This window comes from Gopherus flavomarginatus, chromosome 3 (assembly GCF_025201925.1).
Source record: "Gopherus flavomarginatus isolate rGopFla2 chromosome 3, rGopFla2.mat.asm, whole genome shotgun sequence".
NCBI classification, from domain to species: domain Eukaryota; kingdom Metazoa; phylum Chordata; order Testudines; family Testudinidae; genus Gopherus; species Gopherus flavomarginatus.
This window is the reverse complement of record NC_066619.1, coordinates 198,906,782-198,929,302: the sequence shown is the minus strand read 5'-3', so window position 1 is coordinate 198,929,302 and position 22,521 is coordinate 198,906,782.

Sequence of the window (22,521 nt, the reverse complement as noted above, 5' to 3'; positions counted from 1 at the left end):
TCTCATATATTTTGCAGTAACTGAAGCCATTTACTGACTGCATTCAGCATAGTTAGTTGGCAGAGTATATTGAGATCCCCCTCACATCCCCAGATCACCTCCTGTTAAATAATATCATTAAATAGGCAAGGCACACATTTAACACAGAGGGATCTTTTGTAGTGAAACCTACTTCACATATAAATCCAGGGAGTGGTTCAATGTCTAATTTACAGATAATCCTTGTTCAGACCCATGGATCTTTTGCTGGTTAGTGGTGATGGCACATGTCATAACTTGATAGATGGGAAAGATTCATCTCAAATCAGCATACTGTCAGTTCTCAAATGAGAAACTTAGTTGTACTCAAAAAACTGGAGTGAACAAGTTAGATTGCTCCATAGTAAAATATAATTATGGCAGTACTTAATCCAATGACTCACTTGTCCTGGCATGGAGGCATGTTTATCTTTATGTACAGATGATCAGTTCTTAAAGAACTCATCTTATCTGTACTGCGTGACAAAGCTCTGTCCTTGTCTTCGCGGGTCCTGCGTTTCCTGACGGATTTCACTAGCCTCAGAGGCCCACTGTGACCCTCCCTTTAACCTTCTCTCTCTAGAGACAAGGGTCAGTCTTCTGAGCCATTTTCATCATAAGCCAGCAAGGGAGGTGGGGAGAAGCTATCCTTCCTTGCACAGTCTCTGTTGTCTCCCAGTCTCAGTGATTGATCGGGGGCAAAGAGCCCAGGCCCACCCTCTACTCTGGGACCCAGCCCTGGGACCCTAATAGTATCAGCTATGGTAGCTGACCTTTTAGGAACAGGACACATACAATTTCCTGGGCTACTTCCCCACAGTAGCCCCCACTTCCTCAAACTCCACTTCACCCTTACCTCAGGGCCTCCTTCCTTGTACCTAGTATGGTGTCTACAGCTCAGGGTTTGGCTACACTTGCAGCTGTGCAGTGCTGGGAGTTAAAGCTGTCTTTGTACAGCTGTGTAGGGAAAGTGCTGCAGTGTGGCCACACTGACAGCTACCAGCGCTGCAGTGTGGCCACATTTGCAGCATTTGCAGCGCTGTTGGGAGTGGTGCATTATGGGCAGCTATCCCAGCGTTCAAGTGGCTGCAACGTGCTTTTCAAAAGAGGGGGGTGGGGTGGAGTGTGACAGGGAGCATGGGGAAGACAGAGAGAGTGGATTTTTGGAGCTGACACTGTGTCAGCTCCCTGCCTTGCAAGTTCCGACCCCTTTCCCCACCCCTCTCTCATTCACTAAATGCAAATAGCCTTCTTTGTTTTTTCCTCACAGACCAGATAAGCAGCTGCTCTGAAATGGATCTCACCACTCCCGCCCGCCCACCCACCCACCGTGCTGCTTCTCTCCTCAAGCAAACACTAGCTGTGGACATTCCAAAGGGATCCCCCTGCCGGCATCTGCTCATTCACTGCAAACAGTAGCTGTGTTTGTTTTTTAGATAACTTGGGAGCCCCAAGTTCACAACAAAACAAAGAGTGTTATCTTTACTTAAAGGCATTATGGGAAGGTTCTGGAGGTCAGTTACAGCGTAGTAAGATTAATCGCTGTTTACACTGGCATCCCAGCGCTGCAAGAGCAGCAAAGTTCTCTTTATTCCTCTCCTTGAGGTGGAGTACAACCAGCGCTGTAGCCAGGGAGATACAGCACTGTATGTGCCTTGCCAGTGTGGACGGGGAGTAAGTTACAGCGCTGTAAGGCCACCACCAGTGCTGTAACTCTCAAGTGTAGCCAAGCCCTCAGTCTCTCCAACAGCACAACTTCTCACAGCTCCTGACATGCACACCCACCTGACTAACTGGGAGGCTTTTTAACTAGTTTCAGCCAGCCCCTAATTGGCTTCAGGTGTCCCAATCAACCTAGCAATCTCCACTGCCTTCTGGAAATATCTTAATTGGCTCTAGGTATCTTAATTGACCTGGAGCAGCTGCCATTTACTTATGCTGGTACCACGGATTTGGTTAACCTGGGGCTAATATATCTATCTCCCATTACTTTTCTATAGTTAACTGGCCTTGCCCCATCACAACTGTCTTGTTTTATTCTTTTACGTAATTTTTTCATGAATCACAAAAGTTATAAATTGAAAAGACCTATTAGGAGATTAGCTTGTGACATAACCTTAGTCCCAGATTTGGACCTTAGCGTCCAAGATATGGGGGTTAGCATGAAAACCTCCAAGCTTAGTTACCAGCTTGGACCTGGTACTTGCTGCCACCACCCAAAAAATTAGAGTGTTTTGGGGCACTCTGGTCCCTCTGAAAAACCTTCCCTGGGGACCCCAAGACCCAAATCCCTTGAGTCTCACAACAAAGGGAAATAATCCTTTTTCCCTTCCCCCCTCCAGGTGCTCCTGGAGAGATACACAGACACAAGCTCTGTGAAACTACACAGAGAGACTCCCCCTCTCTGTTTCCAATCCTGGAAACAAAAAGTACTTTCCTATTCCCCCAGAGGGAATGCAAAATCAGGCTAGCAATCCAACACAAAGATCTCCCCGATTTCTTCCTCCCACCAATTCCCTGGTGAGTACAGACTCAATTTCCCTGAAGTAAAGAAAAACTCCAACAGGTCTTAAAAGAAAGCTTTATATAAAAAGAAAGAAAAATACAAATGGGCTCTCTGTATTAAGATGATACAATACAGGGTCGATTGCTTAAAAGAATATTGAATAAACAGCCTTATTCAAAAAGAATACAAATCAAAGCACTCCAGCACTTATATTCATGCAAATACCAAAGAAAAGAAACCATAGAACTTACTATCTGATCTCTTTGTCCTTACACTTAGAAACAGAAGACTAGAAAGTAGAACTACTTCTCCAAAGCTCAGAGAAAGCAGGCAGACAGACACAAAGACTTAGACACAAACTTCCCTCCACCCAAAGTTGAAAAAAATCCGGTTTCCTGATTGGTCCTCTGGTCAGGTGCTTCAGGTGAAAGAGACATTAACCCTTAGCTATCTGTTTATGACACGCCCCCCAAATTGCAGACAGTGGGGAAGCTCACTGGCGGCGATTTCCTTCTAGAACTTGAAAATAAACAGATTAATACAACACATAGACCTTTACATATACTCCTAAGTATATAACTAACAGACTTCTAAATTTTAAGAACACTTTTTAACTACTGAATTCTGGGAAACTCTTACGGGAGAGGGCATCAGCTACTTTGTTAGAAGCTCCTGTGATGTGTTGAATTTCAAAATTAAAATCTTGGAGAGCTAAACTCCAACGAAGAAGTTTTTTGTTGTTCCCCTTGGCAGTATGAAGCCACTTTAGTGCAGCATGGTCAGTTTGTAGTTGGAACCGCCGTCCCCAAACATATGGGCGTAGCTTTTCCAGGGCGTACACAATGGCATAGCATTCCTTTTCACTGACTGACCAGTGACTTTCCCTCTCAGACAGTTTCTTGCTGAGAAACACGACAGGATGGAAGTTGTGATCTGTTGCTTCCTGCATGAGCACCGCTCCTATACCACGCTCAGATGCATCTGTGGTTACTAGGAATGGCTTGTCAAAATCCGGGGCCCTGAGCACAGGGTCAGACATGAGCGTTGCCTTAAGTTGGGTAAAGGCCTTTTGACACTCATCAGTCCACTTAACTGCATTTGGCTGGGTCTTTTTGGTCAGGTCGGTCAGTGGGGCAGCGATTTGGCTGTAGTGTGGTACAAATCGCCTGTAGTATCCGGCCAAGCCTAAGAAGGATTGGACCTGCTTCTTGGACCGTGGGACAGGCCACTTTTGGATAGCATCCACCTTGGCCTGTAGGGGGTTTATGGTTCCTCGACCCACCTGGTGCCCCAGGTAAGTCACTCTGTTTTGGCCTATTTGACACTTTTTGGCCTTAACAGTTAGTCCTGCCCGCCTGATGCGCTCAAAGACCTTTTTCAGGTGTAGTAGGTGTTCGGGCCAGGAGTCTGAAAAAATGGCCACATCATTGAGGTAGGCAACTGCAAATTCTCCCAGTCCAGCTAGTAGACCATCTACCAGCCTCTGGAAGGTGGCGGGTGCATTTCGAAGGCCGAAAGGAAGGACATTGAATTTATACACCCCCGCATGGGTGACGAATGCTGACCTCTCCTTGGCAGGTTCATCAAGCGGTACTTGCCAGTACCCCTTGGTTAAGTCTATTGTAGAGATGAACTGGGCACGTCCCAACTTTTCCAATAGCTCATCGGTACGTGGCATTGGATAGTTGTCCGGACGAGTTACAGCATTTAGCTTACGGTAGTCCACGCAAAAGCGTATTTCCCCATCTGGTTTGGGTACCAGAACCACTGGAGATGCCCATGCACTGGTAGATGAGCGGATTATACCCATCTGTAGCATGTTCTGGATCTCCCGTTCTATAGCAGCTTGGGCATGAGGAGACACTCGGTAGGGTGGGGTTCTGATTGGGTGAGCATTACCTGTATCAATGGAGTGGTATGCCCGTTCAGTCCGTCCTGGGGTGGCTGAGAACAATGGGGCGAAGCTAGTGCACAGCTCCTTGATTTGTTGCCACTGCAGACGTTCTAGGGTGGTTGAGAGGTTCACCTCTTCCACGCCACCGTCTTTTTTCCCGTCGTAGTAGACACCGTCAGGCCACTCAGTATCATCTCCCTGGACTGTAAACTGACAAACCTGTAAGTCTCTGGAATAGAAAGGCTTGAGAGAATTAACATGGTACACTTTAGGCTTTAGTGAGGAATTGGGAAATGCTATGAGGTAGTTTACAGCTCCCAGGCGCTCTTGGACCGTGAATGGCCCTTCCCATGATGCTTCCATCTTATGGGCCTGTTGCGCCTTCAAGACCATAACCTGGTCTCCTACCTTGAAGGACCGATCTCTGGCATGTCTGTCATACCAGGCCTTTTGCTCTTCTTGAGCATCCTTTAGGTTCTCTCTAGCAAGGGCTAAAGAGTGTCGGAGGGTGCTTTGTAGGTTGCTTACAAAGTCCAGAATGTTAGTTCCTGGAGAAGGCGTAAACCCCTCCCATTGCTGCTTCACCAACTGTAATGGCCCCTTAACCTCGTGACCATACACAAGTTTAAACGGTGAAAACCCTAAACTGGGATGTGGTACAGCCCTGTAGGCAAACAGCAACTGCTGCAACACTAGGTCCCAATTATTGGAGAATTCGTTGATGAATTTTCGTATCATGGCCCCCAAAGTTTTATTGAACCTTTTCACCAGGCCATTGGTTTGATGGTGGTACGGGGTGGCAACCAAGTGATTCACCCCATGAGTTTCCCACAGTTTTTCCATGGTCCCTGCCAGGAAATTAGACCCTGAATCTGTAAGGATGTTAGAGGGCCAACCTACCCTGGCAAAGATGTCTGTTAGGGCCAGGCACACAGTGTTAGCCCTGGTGTTGCCTAGAGCGACTGCTTCTGGCCATCGGGTAGCAAAGTCCACTAAAGTCAGTACGTACTGCTTTCCTCTGGGCGTCTTTTTTGGGAAAGGGCCCAGAATTTCCACAGCTACTCGCTGAAATGGGACCTCAATTATGGGGAGTGGCTGGAGAGGGGCCTTGACCTGGTCTTGAGGCTTTCCCACTTTTTGGCATACCTCACAAGACCGGACATACTTGGCAACGTCCTTGCCCATCCCCTCCCAGTGGAAGGACTTCCCCAACCGGTCTTTGGTTCTGTTCACCCCAGCATGGCCACTGGGATGATCATGGGCTAAGCTTAAGAGCTTTCCCCGGTACTTAGTTGGAACCACCAACTGTTTTTGCGGCTGCCATTCTTCCCGGTGTCCACCAGAAAGAATTTTCTTGTATAAAAGTCCTTGGTCTATAACAAACCGGGATGGATTAGAAGAGCTGAGAGGCGGTGGGGTGCTCCGTGCCGCCGCCCACGCTTTCTGAAGGCTGTCATCTGCTTCCTGCTCAGTCTGGAACTGTTTCCTTGAGGCTGGGGTCACCAGTTCTTCCTCAGACTGTGGACTTGGGCTTGGTCCCTCTGGAAGTGATGTAGGTGATGGGGTTGTTTCCGTTGCTGGTGAACCGCTCTCCGCTGGTGCACCCGAGGGTATTTCAGGCTCTGGCTGAGCCTTTTGGGTATGGCTGTCTGTTGCTTCTGCCAGTTTTGGCTCGCTGGCGCCCTCTGGCGTTGAGTTTGAAGATGGGGTTGCAATGGCTGGTGCTGGTTGCTGTTCCAGTTCCGGGCCTGGGACTAGAGGTGCTGTGGCTGTTTCAGTGGTTGGCATGGAATCCGGGTCCACTACCTCTGTCTGGGTCTCTGGTAACACAGACGGGGCCTCTGTGGACGGCTCAGGAACAGGAATGGGTCTGGAAGCTTGCCTGGTTTGGCTACGTGTAACCATTCCCACTCTCTTGGCCTGCCTCACCTGGTTGGCCAAGTCTTCCCCCAGTAGCATGGGGATAGGATAATTGTCATAGACTGCAAAAGTCCACATTCCTGACCAGCCTTTGTACTGGACAGGCAGTTGAGCTGTAGGCAAGTCTACAGCTTGTGACATGAAGGGGTAAATTGTAACTTTGGCCTTTGGGTTGATGAATTTGGGGTCAACGAAGGATTGGTGGATAGCTGACACTTGTGCCCCCGTGTCTCTCCACGCAGTAACCTTCTTTCCGCCCACTCTCAAATTTTCCCTTCGCTCCAAGGGTATTTGAGAGGCATCCGGGCCTGGGGATCTTTGGTGTGATGGTGGTGTAATGAATTGCACTCGCATGGTGTTCTTGGGACACTTGGCCTTGATATGTCCCAGTTCATTACACTTAAAGCATCTTCCATCTGATGGGTCAGTGGGCCGAGGTGAGTTACTGGAGACTGGTGAGGTTGAAGGGTAGGGTATCTGTGGCTTTACTTGGGTGGTATGTGGGGTCTTTGGCTGTCCTCGGTTGTAGGGTTTATGGTCTGTGTGCCCCCTGGGGTAATCGTTCCCCTTGACAGTAGCTTTCTTGCTTTCTGCCAGTTCCATCCATTTGGCTCCAATCTCCCCCGCCTCAGCGATATCTTTGGGATTTCCATCTTGTATGTACCGTGTGACGTCTTCAGGAACACCATCCAAGAACTGCTCCATTTGTATGAGGAGGTGCAGTTCTTCCAAGGTTTGAATGTTGTTTCCTGTTATCCAGGCCTCATAGTTTTTTTGCAATGTAGTAGGCGTGTTTGGGAAATGACACCTCTGGTTTCCACTTTTGGGTTCTGAAACGCCGACGGGCATGATCTGGGGTTATCCCCATTCTGTATCTGGCCTTGGTTTGAAAAAGTTTATAGTCATTCATTTGCCGCTTAGGCATTTCAGCTGCCACCTCTGCTAAAGGTCCACTGAGCTGTGACCTCAATTCTACCATGTACTGGTCTTCGGGAATGCTGTACCCAAGACAGGCTCTTTCAAAATTTTCCAAGAAGGCCTCGGTGTCATCACCTGCCTTGTAGGTGGGAAATTTCCTGTGCTGTGGAGCAATAATGGGCGCCGGGTTGTTAGGGTTGGCTGGCACATGCAGCCCAGCTTTTGCCAACTCCAGTTCATGTTTTCTCTGTTTTTCCTTCTCTTCATTCTCTTTTTGTTGTTTTTCCATTTCTTTTTTGTTGTTTTTTCCATTTCTTTTTGGTGTTTTTTCCATTTCTTTTTGGTGTTTTTTCCATTTCTCGGTGGTGGGCCGCCTCCTCTTCTTCTTGCTTCCTTCTGTGGGCCAACTCTTCTTCTGCTTGTTTCCTTCGGTAGGCTACCTCTTCTTCTTCTAGTTTTCTTTGTGTGCTGCCTCTTGGGCTGCCTGTTCTCTTTGGAAGGCTGCCAGTTTGATGCTTTCTTCCTTTTCTTTCATCTCCATCTCTCGCCTGTGTTCAGCTTCTTTGATTTGTTCTTCGGCCTCAATTTTTGCCTTAGAAGTCATGGTTCCTGTTTTCTTGTGTTGGGGTGCCCTCCGGTGTTTATCTTCTGCACTGCAGGCTCTGTTGCCTCCTGAAGTCTGCCTAGCAACAGTGCCTTTAGCTAATCTTCAATGTTAAGTAAACCTGAAAAACCACTTCATTTGCATGCATATAAGTGCTGGTACTTGCCTCCTAATGGGAGGGCTATTGCATGACAAAAGACCCTCAACAGTTTGGTAATGGCTTCTCGCTTAACATGCAAGCCACAAACTGCCAGAGAGAGCAGAAAAAAAAATTCTCTCTGGTTCCCTTTTAAAACCAACTGTTTCTCTCTGCTAAAAAGCCCTTAGCAGAGAAAAGAAAAATATAATATTCCTACTGGCTTCTGGATTCTGTCTAGATCCTCCCACCGCTGCCACTCATGACATAACCTTAGTCCCAGATTTGGACCTTAGCGTCCAAGATATGGGGGTTAGCATGAAAACCTCCAAGCTTAGTTACCAGCTTGGACCTGGTACTTGCTGCCACCACCCAAAAAATTAGAGTGTTTTGGGGCACTCTGGTCCCTCTGAAAAACCTTCCCTGGGGACCCCAAGACCCAAATCCCTTGAGTCTCACAACAAAGGGAAATAATCCTTTTTCCCTTCCCCCCTCCAGGTGCTCCTGGAGAGATACACAGACACAAGCTCTGTGAAACTACACAGAGAGACTCCCCCTCTCTGTTTCCAATCCTGGAAACAAAAAGTACTTTCCTATTCCCCCAGAGGGAATGCAAAATCAGGCTAGCAATCCAACACACAGATCTCCCCGATTTCTTCCTCCCACCAATTCCCTGGTGAGTACAGACTCAATTTCCCTGAAGTAAAGAAAAACTCCAACAGGTCTTAAAAGAAAGCTTTATATAAAAAGAAAGAAAAATACAAATGGGCTCTCTGTATTAAGATGATACAATACAGGGTCGATTGCTTAAAAGAATATTGAATAAACAGCCTTATTCAAAAAGAATACAAATCAAAGCACTCCAGCACTTATATTCATGCAAATACCAAAGAAAAGAAACCATAGAACTTACTATCTGATCTCTTTGTCCTTACACTTAGAAACAGAAGACTAGAAAGTAGAACTACTTCTCCAAAGCTCAGAGAAAGCAGGCAGACAGACACAAAGACTTAGACACAAACTTCCCTCCACCCAAAGTTGAAAAAATCCGGTTTCCTGATTGGTCCTCTGGTCAGGTGCTTCAGGTGAAAGAGACATTAACCCTTAGCTATCTGTTTATGACAGCTTGTCTACTGCTTGGTGAAATGTTGTACACTTACATTTCTCTGTTATCATGACTGAGTGTGCAAATCAAGGGATCACATACTCAATTGCCTAATTGGACACTTAATTCTCAATCTCCGCACACAATCATCGCGACTGGCCTTAGAGGTGGGTGATCAGGGCTGCTGCTCTGGCCACCAACAGTTGGAGGCACCAAATATCCTGGCTCTTTTTAAAAATTGTTGCTTGTACCTTTTGGATGTGTGAAGGGATGGTACCAAAAACATTTTCTGCCCTCAGTGACACAACACCTGGGACTGGCTCTGACAGATGTGATAACCGTACATGTAAATTGGATATAAAACTGAACACACATTTTTCCACACTGGCCATGGGTTTCCTTTAAAACAAACAAACAAACCCCTCAGGCCCTACATGGCCAAACTAATGGGACTTCCATTACTTCCCTTGGGAGACTATTCCACTGATTCCATTCAACAATGCTGAAGAATCACAGAAAGAGTTTCTTTCTTCTCACTGTGACCAAAAATCTTTATTAAAGCAAGGAAAAACCATTTTATCTCTAAATCTATGCGGTGTCTCTCTGATTCACTGTAGAACTTCTGTCTAGAAATTCACCAGCCCCTCTCCCGCTTGGCTTCATCCTACAGTTTTAAAGAAAATATACGCATATAAACACAACAGCCTAATACATACCACTGTCACAAAGTTTTCTTCATAATAAGCCAAAAATTTCCTTTTCTTAATTTAATTCCATTGCTCCTACTTATATCCTCTTTATTGTCCTAAATAATTCCTATCCCTTTTTGGTATTTACACCCTTCAAATATCTGTGGACTGTTGTATTTGGGCAGGGCTGCCGGGGGGGGGGCAAGTGGGGCAATTTGCCCCTGGCTCTGCAGGGGTCCCCATGAGAGTTTTTTGGGGCCCCTGGAGCAGGGTCCTTCACTCGCTCCAGGGGCCCTGGAAAACTCTTGCAGGGCCCGGGCCCCAGGCACCCGGAGCTTCTTCTGCTCCGGGTCTTTGGTGGCAATTTGGTGGCGGGGGATCCTTCCGTTCTGGGACCCGCCACCTAAGGGCCCCAAAGACCCACGGCGGGGGGTCCTTATGCCCCGGGACCCACTGCCGAAGTGCTGGGTCTTCAGTGGCAATTTGGCAGAGGGGGCCCCCGGCTGCCGAAGACCCCAGGCCCCCTGAATCCTCTGGGCAGCCCTGTATTTGGGAGACTGTTGCCTCCGTTAGTCATTACTTATCTAAGTTATAACATATTTAGTGCTTTTAATCTTTTTGCATAAATCAATCCCTTCAGCTTCCTTAAAAAATATGTTGCTCTTCTCTTTGTATCTTCCAGTTTGTCTGGTATGGCGGTATAGGGATCTGAATGCATTATTTTACATACCATCACGCTGCAATCATATATTATATTCCTGCCCCAAGACATGATGTCTCTGCACATGCAGCTCAAAATTGCATTTGTCTGTTTTGCTGCCATATCACATGACAAACTCATAAGTTATTTGCTGTTCACTGTCAACAGTAGCTCTATTTCACATACGTCCTAGCTTTCATTATATAGCAACTCAATTTCCCCCCAAATATATTAGTGTACATTTCCCCAAATTAATCCCTTTTATTTTCTGCCCATGTTTCTCTAGGTCTAATCTCTTCTATGATACTAAAATAATCCCACTTTCATTGACTTATTTCAGTGTTTTTATTCAATCCTTCGTATTCCCACCCCTCTTTTTTATTTAGTGCTTGTGAAAGGTGCCAGATCAGCAGCACTAGAAACTGAGAATATGCACAGCACAACCACTATAAGGGTAGTTAAATTCTGGTATATGCTTCCAAGGAGGGTTGTGGGATCCACTTCATTGGAGGTTCTTAAGAACATGATAGACAAACATCTGTTAGGGATGGTCTGAGAGGTATACTTTATCCTGCCTCAGTGTAAGGGGCTAGGCTGGAGAACCTCTTGAGGCCCCTTCCAGCCTTCTATGATTCTATGATATGATGCTTTATAGAGGAAAGAAAGACATGAACCCCAAATTCGCTAAAGACTTCTTATGCCATTTTGGTAGCATAAAAGAGCCTTCAAGGGGATGGAAACAGCCACCCAAGAATAACCCCTGCTCTGGGCCCTCCCTGGTTGATGTAGAATTAAGATAAGAGCTCTGTGCCGGTCGTAGCAGAGGGTGTTTCGGGGGGGGGACTGGGGGACAAAAGGGGAAGGCAGGGCGTAATTTGATGCAACTTGACAATTTCAATGGCGGGCATTATTACTGGACAGAGAATGGAAAGAGTTTTGAGTAGGGATTTGAAGGAGGAGATTGTTTGGATGTATAGGATCAGGGGAGCCATTTCAGCCATGAGGGACAGCATGGAAGTGCCTGTGGGACAGAAAATGAAGAGTTGTGTGAAAGGACATGGAATTAGTGGAGTTTGAGGCCCCTGCAGGAGCTGAGATATATCACACTGACAGGTTTGGTATGAATCCCAGGTAGAATGAGAAGGTAATGGGAGATGTAAGAGACAAGTTGTAATCTGGGGGAAAGCCTTGAGGATGAGGAGTTTGAATTTAATGCAGAGCTTGTCACCTATCCTGCTGCATATAGACTATTCAGACAAAAAGAAAGAGATTTTATTATTATTTGTATTTCAATTTTTTTAACCAAAGCAGCACTTGGAATACATTTTGTAAAGTCCCTGGTGAGTTCAGTATTGTTCATGAGCAGCGTTGTTTGTTTATTTAGGTCTTCCCATTTTCTTCTGAAACCTACAGTAAATAAATTACTCCTTACCAGTCTAGCAGATATTAACCAATTGTAGGAAACACTGTAATGGCAGTATACTTGCAAAGCAATGCACAGGGCAGATCTAAAATTATATTTTCAAATAGGAGATAAACAAATAATCAATTAAAAATAACTATTTGTATTCAACTGGGAGAATGAATTGAGAAAAAGGCAGTTAATTAACTAGCAATTGAAGCATTGCTTTGCATTCTGTTCTTGTCTGAGGCCCTTTTTATTCCAAGGATTATGTAAAAGTATATAGCAGAACTCTGTGGCATATGGTAATAAGTGTGTCAGTTTGGTTAATTCATAGAAAGCACCATTTTCTCTATGGCATAATTCTTTCCCCACTTGACAATTTTCCTTGTGTACAAAGCAAGGTTTATGAGATCACTTACACATGGTAAAAGCTGCAGAGTGGGAATGACTTTACATTTCAGTTCTCATGCAATGTTTAGTTAGTGTAAACTGTATTTTCCCAAAGCCTACATAACACATCGTTGGAACAGCTAAATATATAGTCGGCCACAGAAGATGAATCTTTCAGAGAGTGCTGTGTAAACTGAAAGGATGCCAGTCCTAGAGGTCAGGTCTATATGAACAGAATTGAAAGGGTAAAACAGGATAAAACCCCACTGAGATGCTTTTTTTCTTGTGTGTATCAAGTGCTTCAGGAACACAGCAGGTTATAGCCCCTGCGACAGCAAATACTAAAAGCTGAGCTTGCAATCCTTATTCACGCGACTAGTCCTACTGATGTTTATGCAATGATTTGCATAAGTAAGAGCTACTCATGTGAGTAAGGGTTCCAGGATCAGGCCCATACCCTTTACCTGAGGAATATAAATATGCTTTTGCTACAGTGCCCCCTGGAGCTTCATGATAATGCAGGCTTTGGAGAGAAATCTATCACATTCTTTTAAGGGGTGTGAGCTTTCGTGGGTGAATACCCACTTCCTCAGATGCATGTAATGGAAATATCCAGGGGCAGGTATATATATGTGTGCTAGCAAGCAAGCTAGAGATAACGAGGTCAGTTCAATCAGGGAGGATGAGGCCCTGTTCTAGCAGTTGAGGTGTGAAAACCAAGAGAGGAGAAACTGGTTCTGTAATTGGCAAGCCATTCACAGTCTTTGTTCAATCCTGAGCTGATGGTGTCAAATTTGCAGATGAACTGAAGCTCAGCAGTTTCTCTTTGAAGTCTGGTCCTGAAGTTTTTTTTGCTGCAGGATGGCCACCTTAAGGTCTGCTATAGTGTGGCCAGGGAGGTTGAAGTGCTCTCCTACAGGTTTTTGTATATTGCCATTCCTAATGTCTGACTTGTGTCCATTTATCCTTTTCCGTAGAGACTGTCCAGTTTGGCCGATGTACATAGCAGAGGGGCATTGCTGGCATATGATGGCGTATATTACATTGGTGGATGTGCAGGTGAATGAACCAGTGATGGTGTGGCTGATCTGGTTAGGTCCTGTGATGGTGTCGCTGGTGTAGATATGTGGGCAGAGTTGGCATCGAGGTTTGTTGCATGGATTGGTTCCTGAGCTAGAGTTATTATGGTGTGGTGTGCAGTTACTGGTGAGAATATGTTTCAGGTTGGCAGGTTGTCTGTGGGCAAGGATTGGTCTGCCACCCAAGGCCTGTGAAAGTGTGGGATCATTGTCCAGGATGGGTTGTAGATCCTTGATGATGCGTTGGAGGGGTTTTAGCTGGGGGCTGTATGTGATGGCCAGTGGAGTCCTGTTGGTTTCTCTCTTGGGTTTGTCTTGCAGTAGGAGGCTTCTGGGTACACGTCTGGCTCTGTTGATCTGTTTCCTTATTTCCTCGTGTGGGTATTGTAGTTTTGAGAATGCTTGGTGGAGATTTTGTAGGTGTTGGTCTCTGTCTGAGGGGTCAGAGCAGATGCGGTTGTACCTCAGTGCTTGGCTGTAGACAATGGATCGTGTGATGTGCCCGGGATGGAAGCTGGAGGCATGAAGGTAGGCATAGCGGTCGGTGGGTTTTCGATATAGGGTGGTGTTAATGTGACCATCACTTATTTGCACCCACGAAAGCTCATGCTCCAAAACGTCTGTTAGTCTATAAGGTGCCACAGGATCCTTTGCTGCTTTTACAGATCCAGACTAACACGGCTACCCTCTGATACTTTTAAGGGGTGCAGCATGCTTCCCCCCTCCATCTCTCATGTGGCTAATTATGTCATTCAGTGTGGTTGCATGCAGCTCTTTGTGTAAGAAAATGAAAATATCTTGAACAAATGCAGTTAGATTGGCTGAACCCCTCTGACATTTTATGTTTTCTTTGCTGAACATTTCAAAATAGAAAAGATTAAAAAATGTAACATGTCCCCTATCTGGAAAAAATAAATTAGTTATGCAACACAAAACTAGGATAGAGTTGATATACTATGTAAGGCCATTTATGGCCCAAAGAGTTTGGAAGTCTTGGAAATGGGTCCGATCATTGTTCAGCTGGGTTTTGTACTAAATACATTGTTGATAATCATCTTTTACATATTAGCTAGCAGTAATCAAACTATTAATTGTGAATAAGTTACCTTAGGATTGTAGTCATTTTTTTTGTCTTGTGAATTGTTGAAACAGACTGATTTTTATGCATGTATTCACTATTTTCCCTTGCTTAGCTATAGCTTATGTGAACAAAGTTTAGACTTTTGGCTGTCTATGAACTGTTCACATAAACTAATTACTATTTGTGGTATGTGACTGGTCATTTAAGTCACATAGCATTGTTTCTGCCCTCTTACTGAATAACTGCCACTTTTTAAATAAACAGAACAGGTAATACCTTAGTTCAGGCACAAACACCTTGTTTTTTATGCGAATACAGGTATTTGTTTGAAGAATAACCATTCCCTAAACAACTGTGCAAAGAAAATCTCATTTGCACAAATGTTCACAAAAAGGGGCAAATCAAGCATCTTCCTCTGAGGGGAAGGACTCTTTGGCATTGGAACCATTGTGTTTCCACTGCAGTAAAGGTGAGTTAGATATGGGGACTGGTTGAATACTGTTAAAATTATTTATCAGATAATTTATCATATACAAGAAAGACAACGTTAGTTGAATAATACATTTGAAAATAATATTTGACCAGCTCTAATGACAAGTCACAAAAGGATCAGAATACAGGAACTACCATTAGAATAGTGGTCCACACTGTTCAATATCCTGTCTCTGACAATGGTGAATATTAGATGCTTCAGAGGAAAGTAGAAGAATCCTGTACTGGACACTTATGGAACAGCTTGTCCATAGAGGAAATTTCTTCCTAATCACAGGAAGTTAATAGCTGGCTTATGTCCTGAAGCATGAGGATTTATATCCCTTATTTTTTGTGTTAGCAAATTTAACTGTGGATGTTCTCATTGTCCATATAAAAGTCTAATCTCATTTTTTAATCCTGGCTGAATTGCGAAAAGTGAGGTTGGCAGGGCAGTAGTTACTTTTCCTGGAAGAAATCAGTAAATTTCCCCTTCCAGTAGTATTCATCTGTCCCCCGGAGTCATACATTACTTTTCTATTTAAAAACTCATCCTAATAATATGTGACTTTTCTGGTCATGTGATTTATCAGTGCTTCTACATTGCAATATACCACAGATCACAAAGATGGATGCTTTATTGATATTTTTGTAACTATTTAAAACCAAGAAATGACATGAACTTTGTTCAGAGACATTATACAGGAGGAGGTCTCTTTCTGCATATTTCTTTTAATATTTACAAGAGCTTAAACCTTGGTTCCGTCTATGTCTAGTGAATTGGAATGAGATGGGATATTTCCACCAGTGCTCTGTAGGGTGAGTTCCCAAATGCTGAACTGATTTAAAAAAAAAAGATTTGGGGTTAACCAAATTTGAGTTGTTTACATAGTAGGGTATCAGAGCTTTTAATTTCAAAATGAAAATTGTGAGTTATACCTTCATTATTGGATCCTGGTATTTTCTCTTCACTGTACAATGATTCAATGCTTAAAGAGATCATAGGTAGCCCACTGTGGCAAAGTTGTGCTTTCCTCTAACTGTACTTGCACATGCAGTTGTAAAGTTGCTTATTTGCCAACTTTGCCCACTATTCCACTTCAAGGACACAAATATTACCCTGATTTTTGTAAATTTAATTTTAATCCATGTGGGTCTATAAGTTAGTGACTACAGAAATCTGTTTCCTAATTAACTTTATTCTGAAATAAAAGTTTTAAAGGTACAGTATCTTTCCTATGCCTTCTGCAGAGTTCCAGGATGTGGAAAATTATGGACTCTGTCACCATAAATGACGATGGCCAGAGTTTCCCAAGTTGCCTGGACTATTAATGAGGATTGTCTCTGGGCAACTAGTGATATGTAACAGCTGTTGCATCAATATAGTGTAATGTGGAGCTGAAAGGAAGCTATTCCTCTAGGCCACTTGTATGGGCAGCACCCAGTCAGCACAAATGAAAAAGTAACCCTATCATACATTACTGCATGGACTTATTGGGTGCCAGAATGGACAGGAACATATTGGTCATTCTGTCACCTAGTGATACTAAACCACATGGCACTTGCAGTTACTGGATGACATTCTCCTGACAGTATGCACTGGATTTTACTGTTTAGTCCTATAGCGGTTTTATTCAATGAGTAACTTCAGTCATTTGACCAAATGCCTGGTCCTAATTTTTGTCAGTAGACCAAAGGTTTGGTAGTTTTAATTATTTAGGGAAATTCACAAGTGAAATGTTCATTTCACTGACTGAAGTTTGACAGAATGTTGGTAACTTACTGTAGATATCCAAACTGCAGGGCTTGATTCTGAACTCCTAGGGGAAACCTTAGTAAAAGTATAAAAGAATCCCAGTTTAAAAGCTGCTTTGGTAGAGCATAATAGTGTTGCATTTCTCTCTATTCAAATCTTGGGTAACTGACTCTACCTGTACTTTATTCTAAGGGAATGCAATTCAAAGGTGTAATTCCTTCTTTCCCTTTTCTCTTTGGCTTCCTATGACTAATTTAAGAAGCCCTGGACATAACACTGATACATTAACTGAATGCTCAGAAAAAGTATGTGATATTACTATGTTTTTTTAAAAAAAATGTATTTGTAAATCATTTAAAATATATGTAACACTTTACAAAACAGAGTAGGACTCAGTCTCTTACAATCCAATACAGCTAAGAGAAAACAAAGGACTGCAGGTCATCTGGTGGGAAGTCTGGAGCAGGAAACTAGGCAAATGGATATTTGCTTGCTCAGATTTATTGACGTTGGGTTAGAAGAGAGAAAAATATTTAAGGGGTCCAATTTTTTTTCCTATCTGAAATTGATATATGTAGCAAATCCTTTCCTTCCCAAAATAATGGGGAAGTGAACTTTGGAAACCTCCTAAAATACCTTAAAAAATAACCAGTGCAAAGTAATATATGGCCTGTAGAGGTATAGATACAATAGCATAAGAAATTATAATAATTGTGAGAAACTACTAGCAACATATGATCTCTCTGTCTGAGGACACATAAAGATTAAATGGTCCCCATATTTTCCCAAATCCTCAGTTTTCCTCCTTTTGCAGGTCTACATAATCACTTATTTCATGGTATTTCTTACAGTATTTAGCTTGCTTACCAACTTCCAATTCCTTATAATAATTCTTTCAGCAGCTATTGATGCTCTCAGCAAAAGTTGCTTTTGAAGATTACTTAACCTCCTAATAAGCTTGAAGTCCTGTACTCTGAAGATCATTGGATCTCCTGGGATATTGTTGTTTAAAACATACTCTCCTTCCAAAACTTTGTTTTAGGCCTATATAGAAGATTCTCATTCTCTTTCCCGCAGTTCCAGGATCACCCCATATCTTACATTCAGAATTGTCAAGCCAAAGTATTCAGAAGTCATGAGTCAATCCCCCAAAATCACGAGATGGCTTAACATTATTTTAAAAAATGTATTTTGGATGCTTTTATTTGCCTTCTGGGCTTTGAGCCTTTAAGGGTCACATTTTTCAGGGCTTTTTTCCCCATAGCCTAAAAGCCTAGAAACTTACCTTTTTAAAAAAATTAAAGTTTAGGTTTCATTATTATCACATGACTCCAAAAGTGGAGCATAAAGAAAAACTCTAAATATCTGCTAACAAGTGACACAGGGACACTAAACTTTAGAAAGGAAGATTTCCATAAAATTAGAAGTTTAGTCAAAAAGGCCCTAAAGTAAAAAGTAAAAGCACTAAAGTCCTTACAGGTGGAATGGTTATTATTAAAATAAATAAATAAATAACTAAAAAATGGAGTCTCAGAAGACATGCATACTGCTGAAGTAAAAGGGTACTAGGAAGGGAAGGAATGAAGCAATATGGCTGAATGACAAGGCTCAAGAGGCTGTTTGAGTCAAACAGAAAATGGTCCAAATTCTGAAAGCTGACCTTAGTGAAGCCAATAAACAGCAGCATAAATTATAAAAAGCATTAATTAAGTGAGAAATTACAAGGGCACTTGCTCTTTCCAGGTTATTAAGATGAGGTATTCTCAGAGACAGAAGTGTGAGAAAAAAGAGTTCTGGAACAAACTGACAATTTAAAAAGCAATATATCACCAGGCCCAGATGTTGTACATCCAAAGGTTCTGAAGGAGCTTAAGTATGAAGTAGCTGAGTGCTAACAAATGCAGTCTCTCATTAAAAAGAGTACTGGAAGGTACCAAATTTTGTACCTATATTTAAAAAAGCTTTAGGGGTAGTCCAGGGATATAGAGGCCAGTAAGCATTACATCTGTACCTGACAAAGTGGTTGAAATGACAATTAAAAAAAAATAACAAAGCAACTGGAAGATTGTGATATGCTATGGTTTAACCAGCATGGATATTGCAAAGGAAAGTTGTGTTTCACTAATCTCTTAGAATTCTTTGAAAATGTCAGTAAAATGGTGGATAAAGGAGAACCTGTCAGCATAATGTATTTATACTTCCAAAAGGCCTTTGACAAGGTTACTAAAGTAGTTAAGTATTCATGGTGGATTGAAAGCTGGTTAGGAGAAAGAAAGCAAAGAATAGGATTAAATAATAAATGTTCTTCATACCTAAGTTTAACAGCAATATCCCGAGATTATGTACATTATATATTTATTAACAATCTGGAAAGTGAGTGAGCAGTGATGTAGTAAAACTTGCAAATGATAATTTATTTAGAGAGGCCTGTGAGGAAATTCAGAGTGACGTAACCAAGCTAGATGAATGGACAATAGGATGGCCAATGACATTAAATGTCAATAATGCAAAGTAATGCACAAAATTCGTTAGTGGAAGATACCTTTCTCTTCTCCCTTTCCTCCAGAAGCACAATGGAGAAAGCAGCAGGGAACAGCTGGAGCTAGGGGAGGAAGTGCTGGGAAATTCTAGTCCCTTCAGCACATCAACATAGAGTGCAATCAGGGGAGGGAGAGTGATGGCAGGATGGAGGGTGGTGGTGGTGGAGGTCTAGCCCTAAAGAAAGCTCCTGGCTCCATTGAAAGTGTAGAACAGAGCTGAGAATTCCAAATGCTGCGTTTCCAGTTCCTTGTGGGGAAAAATCAGGATGCTCTGGTGTCTCAGTGCTGGCACACCCCATCTCAGGGACCCGAGTTGGGGAAAGCTGAGGGAGAGGGAGCAAGGAGGTTGCCAGGCTGTGATTTAGAAGAAGTAGCAACTAGGGGCCTGTGACTTGGCAAGAGTGGTGAAAGGTGGAGCAGGGGAATTTGTGACCTGGTGGAGGATGGAATGGGGAGCCTGTGAACTGGTGACTGTAGGGAGCAGAGCAGAGTGAAGTTTGCTGATTTTATTAGGGGACTCAGAAAAGAGAGTGTGTGTATGTCTTATGGGGTGCATATCAGAAATATTTTTTTTGAGGGTTGACATGGTATCTGTTCTTACAGTTAGGAAGTTTTTCCTGAGATTTAATCTAAATCTGCTTTGTTGTAGTTTGAACCCATTATTCCTTCTTGTGTTGGTCTCTGTGGCAAGAGAGAATAACTTTTCTCCATCTTTTTATGACAGCCTTTCAAGTATTTGATGCTCACTATCATGTCCCCTGTGGCAAACTCAGGACACTTAGCTACCAGGAGAGGGGTAGTAATTAGTCCCAGAAGGCTTAACCATGGAGGAATAAGGTTCAGCTGGAACAGGGGTTACCAGGGAGCTAATTAGTTTCAGCTGGCCCCAATGGCTGGAGACCTTTTTAAACCCGTCCTGGCAGGGAAGCAAGCGGGGGTGGGGAGAAGCGAAGCGAAGCGAAGCGTAGCATAGCATAGCATAGCATAGCATAGCATAGCATAGCATAGCTGCCAGTGAGTAGGGGCAGCTGAACTCTGAAACTTTTCTTGCAAGGCAGATTGCACTCTCCCCAGAAGGAGAGGAAAACAGAGCAAGGGCCGACTGAGAAGGGATCAGCCAGACCCTGCGTGACTGTGAAGGGCTTTTGCTTTGCCCAAGCCTGTGTCTCCAAGGCTAAGAAGGACTCAGCTAGCAGAGGAGAGGCAGGTACTTTGCCACACCCCCTTTAATCTCCTATTTTTACAGACTATACATACTCAGCTCCTTCAGCCTTTGCTCATATGGCTTGTGTTCCATCCCTTTGATCATCATTGTCACTCACCTCTGGATCCTTTCCAGTTTAGCTACATCCTTGCTATACATTCGTGACCAAAACTGATCACAGTACTCCAGCTGAGGCCTAATCAGTTCTTAATAGAGTGATACTGTCACTTCCTGAGACTTACATGCTATGCCTCTGTTAATGCAACCTAAAATTGCATTTGCTTTTTTTGCAATAGAATGACATTGTTGACTCATGCTGAAATTGTCATCCACCACAACTCCCAGATCCCTCTCAGCAGTGCTGCTCCAAGATAGTTATCCTGCATTCTGCGTTTATGCATTTGGTTTTTCTTCCCTAAGTGTAGCACCTTACATTGGTCTTTGCTGAATTTCATTTTATTGCCTATAGCCCAGTTCTCCAATGTATCAAGATCCCTCTGAATTTTAGCTCGATCCTCCAAAGTTTTGGCAGCACTCTTCCGCTCTCCAACTTTGTGTTAGCTGCAGATGTGATCAGTCTGCTCTCCATTCCTATATCGAGGTAGTTAGTAAAGATGTTAAACAACACCTGACTCAGAACAGATCCATGTGGATACCCACTTGAGACATCCTTGCTATCTGACATCATTCCATTCATAGCTACTCTTTGTTTGCGGTTGTTAAACTAATTATGTATCCACTTAATGGTAATTCTGTTGAGCCCACATTTCTCCAGTTTACTTAGAATATCATGTGGGACTGTGTCAAAAGCCTTGCTAAAGACCAGCTATATATGTCCACCACATTCCCCCATCCTCCAAGCCGGTTACCTCATGAAAGAAGGGAATCAAGCTGGTTTGGCATGATTTGTTCTAGTAAATCAAATGCTGGCTGGTAGTGATCACACCTTCATCCTCCAGGTATTCGCAAATTGAATGTTTTATATATTGCTCTATAAAAGCAGCAAAGAATCCTGTGGCACCTTATAGACTAACAGATGTTTTGGAGCATGAGCTTTCGTGGGTGAAAGCTCATGTTCCAAAACGTCTGTTAGTCTATAAGATGTCACAGGATTCTTTGCTGCTTTTACAGATCCAGACTAACACGACTACCCCTCTGATATTATATTGCTTTAGTAGCTTCCCAGGTATCGAGGTCAGGCTGATTGATCTATAGTTCCCTGGCTCCTCCTTCCCCCCCTTTTAAAGATAGGTTCTATGTTAGCCCTTCTCCAGTCTTCCAGAACCTCTTCTGTCATCCAGACATTAGCAAATATTATTGCCAGTGGTGCCAAGATTTCTTCAGCTAATTCCTTCAGCACCCTGGGGTGACCTGGGGTAGGTGGGTAGCCTATGTGACCTGAAATCACTAGATATGATGGGCTTGGGAGCAGAGTGGTGAGAAAAGAGTCAGAGAGGCCCTGAAATAAGAAGATGGAGTGGTGGAGCTGGGAAATGAGATATGAGGTGTCAGTGGCCTGGAAATGAGTATTGACAAGGCAGGAGAGTCTTGTGCATGTGAGCCATAACCAGTGACTCTTGTTCCTTTTGAAATCTGTATTAAAGAATTAATAAATATGATTGTATAAGATTTCAAAAGGGATAGGATGTAAGGGTTCCTGAATGTCATGTGTTCACTGAGTAGAATAATGCTTTATTAATAGAATTGGATAACTGAGCTGCTTTGGAGTTATGAAGTGTGTTGATTGTGTAGTGGTATAGGTTTACATAAGTGTATGCAGACTAGAGCTGGGCAACATTTTTCGTGCAACTCCCCATCCCCACATTATGCCAAAAAATGCAGGGAAAAAAACCCTCAAAAATTCCAGAAAATTGAAAAGTTTGAAAATGTTGAAACAAAAATTGAATGTTTCTATTTGTTGATTGGAAATAACTTTTTGTTTTGAATTTTAGTGCAGTTTTATTTTTAAAAAAGTGAAAAACCTGAGAACAAAATGAAATGTATCATTTGGAGTTAAACAAAAGGTTTTGTTTCACCCAAAACAATTTTTTTCCTGGTTTGGCCACCAAACTGAAAAATCAGTTACTCACACAGCTCCAGTAGAG